General features: G+C 47.7%; 1 non-coding gene across 1 annotated transcript in view; it reads right to left on the bottom strand.

Moving 5' to 3' along the window:
- Positions 1 to 35, bottom strand: part of LOC145472133 (small subunit ribosomal RNA) — a 1,799-nt gene extending 1,764 nt beyond the window's left edge. The window contains exon 1 of the ribosomal RNA XR_014043527.1: positions 1 to 35. This exon is cut by the window's left edge and continues 1,764 nt beyond it. This is a non-coding gene — a ribosomal RNA (small subunit ribosomal RNA).
- Between the last annotated feature and the right edge of the window lie 2,465 nt (positions 36 to 2,500).

The raw sequence follows: 2,500 nt of genomic DNA, 5'->3' as shown, positions 1-2,500 counted from the left end.
ACAAGCATATGACTACTGGCAGGATCAACCAGGTAGCTATCCCTCAGGGAACCCGGCGGGAACCCTTTTGCGTCTGCTTCCTTTGAAAGGAGGCTGGCATTCCACCGTCAAGCTGCACTGGGAATCCTCCCGGCCATGGAAGACGCACGAGGCGTTCGACCCTGTCCGAGGGAAACCCGTTCTCTCTTTGCCACGTCTTTCCACTGCTTCACCCTAGTAAGCTTCCGGCATACCAGTGAGACAGCCAAGTCCACGGAATGCCGACAAGATACATTGGGGAAGAATGATTCTTCCGAATCTAAGCCGCTATTCTTGGCCAAAGGCCATCAGGTACAACATCCATCCGTTCTCTCGTTGTCCACACCGAGACAACTTGGCTACAAGTTCAGTCATTTCATGCTACCGACCGAGCAAGTTTAGTCGACTTTGCTCCTTTTTCCTCCAAATACCCTCCTTTCGTACCCGAGAACACATTACCGAGCAGGGCTTACTGTTACGGACCGATACAGCTCAATTGCTCTTTCGGTCTTTCCCGATGCCTGCCCTACATTATAACCCGAAACCGTCTATTCCCCCAACCAAGTTTAGACACTTAGAAAAATTTCGAAAATTTCGATTTTTCAAAACTGCTCCAAAGCGCTCCCCATGGCATTCCAAACATGCGTCACCATGTCAGAGTTACGAAAACGAAGAGATTTCCACGAAGATGACCGATGATTGCCGAAATTTTCTGACGAAAACCCGAAGCTCAAAGACCACACCCTAAAGAGCGCAAAATTGGGATTTTACACTTTTTCAAAACTTTTTGCAGGAAACTATTGGCCAGCTCGAGTCACGTGCAGGCGCTAAGTTTGGCGCTGTCACATCATCGTTAAGGGGGTGTTCTACACTATCTTAAAACTGGGCGTCGGTCCCCCTATTCTATAAGCACCCTTAAGGTTTTCACCATTTTCAAAACTTTTTGCGGGAAACGATTGGCCAGCTCGAATTGCGTGCAGGCGCCAAGTTTCGCGCTGTCACATCATCGTTAAGGGGGGTGAGCTACACTATCTTAAAACTGGGCGTCGGTCCCCCTATTCTATAAGCACCCTTAAGATTTTCACCATTTTCAAAACTTTTTGCGGGAAACAATTGGCCAGCTCGAGTTACGTGCAGGCACCAAGTTTGGCGCTGTCACATCATCGTTAAGGGGGTGTTCTACACTATCTTAAAACTGGGCGTCGGTCCCCTATTCTATAAGCACCCTTAAGGTTTTCACCATTTTCAAAACTTTTTGCGGGAAACGATTGGCCAGCTCGAGTTACGTGCAGGCGCCAAGTTTCGCGCTGTCACATCATCGTTAAGGGGGGTGAGCTACACTATCTTAAAACTGGGCGTCGGTCCCCTATTCTATAAGCACCCTTAAGATTTTCACCATTTTCAAAACTTTTTGCGGGAAACAATTGGCCAGCTCGAGTTACGTGCAGGCACCAAGTTTGGCGCTGTCACATCATCGTTAAGGGGGGTGTGCTACACTATCTTAAAACTGGGCGTCGGTCCCCCTATTCTATAAGCACCCTTAAGATTTTCACCATTTTCAAAACTTTTTGCGGGAAACGATTGGCCAGCTCGAGTTACGTGCAGGCGCAAGATTTGGCGCTGTCACATCATCGTTAAGGGGGGTGTGCTACACTATCTTAAAACTGGGCGTCGGTCCCCCTGTTCTATAGGCACCCTTAAGATTTTCACCATTTTCAAAACTTTTTGCGGAAACGATTGGCCAGCTCGAGTTACGTGCAGGTGCCAGGTTTGGCGCTGTCACATCATCATTAAGAGGGCGTGTGTTCTACTAAATTAAAACAGGGTGTCGGTCCCCTATAGTATAAGCACCCTTAAGATTTTCACCATTTTCAAAACTTTTTGCGGGAAACTATTGGCCAGCTTAAGTTACGTGCAGGCGCCAAGTTTAGCCAAGTTTAACCCTAACCTTCACCCTAACTCTTACCCTAACCCTAAACTCTAACCCTAGGGTTACCCTAACGCTAACCCTAACCCTAAACTCTAACCCTAGGCTTACCCTAACGCTAACCCTAAGTCCAAAAGGCTCCCCCACTCAAAAGCCAATAAAACAAAAACCAAAAAACCAAAGCCCAATTGCCCAAACATCTTTCCAATCAAATTACGACAAGTCCACAAAGTAAACCGTCCGAAAGGGACCTGGCCCAAAAATTTCAAGCACTCCAAAAGGCTCCCCGAGTCAAACCATTTCAAACGAGAGGAGCCTTTCGGACTTAGAAAAAATTTCCACTGCCAGCTCCCAAGCGAGGGGAGCCTTTTGGACTTTAAAAAAAAAATTCACAGTCACGTCCCAGACCAGACGTGGCCTCCTTTACATCACTCGGCTGCCACAAGCTAGCCCAAGCCTGCAGGCACCACTTCTTCCTTGGCACCCTCCGGCCAGTGGCAGACGAGGGGAGCCTTCTTGGACTTCAAGAAAAAAAAAGACATGTTTTTAACAAAT

The sequence above is a fragment of the Orbicella franksi genome, unplaced genomic scaffold (assembly GCF_964199315.1).
Source record: "Orbicella franksi unplaced genomic scaffold, jaOrbFran1.1 SCAFFOLD_281, whole genome shotgun sequence".
NCBI lineage: Eukaryota > Metazoa > Cnidaria > Anthozoa > Scleractinia > Merulinidae > Orbicella > Orbicella franksi.
This window is presented reverse-complemented; position numbering and strand designations above follow the sequence as displayed.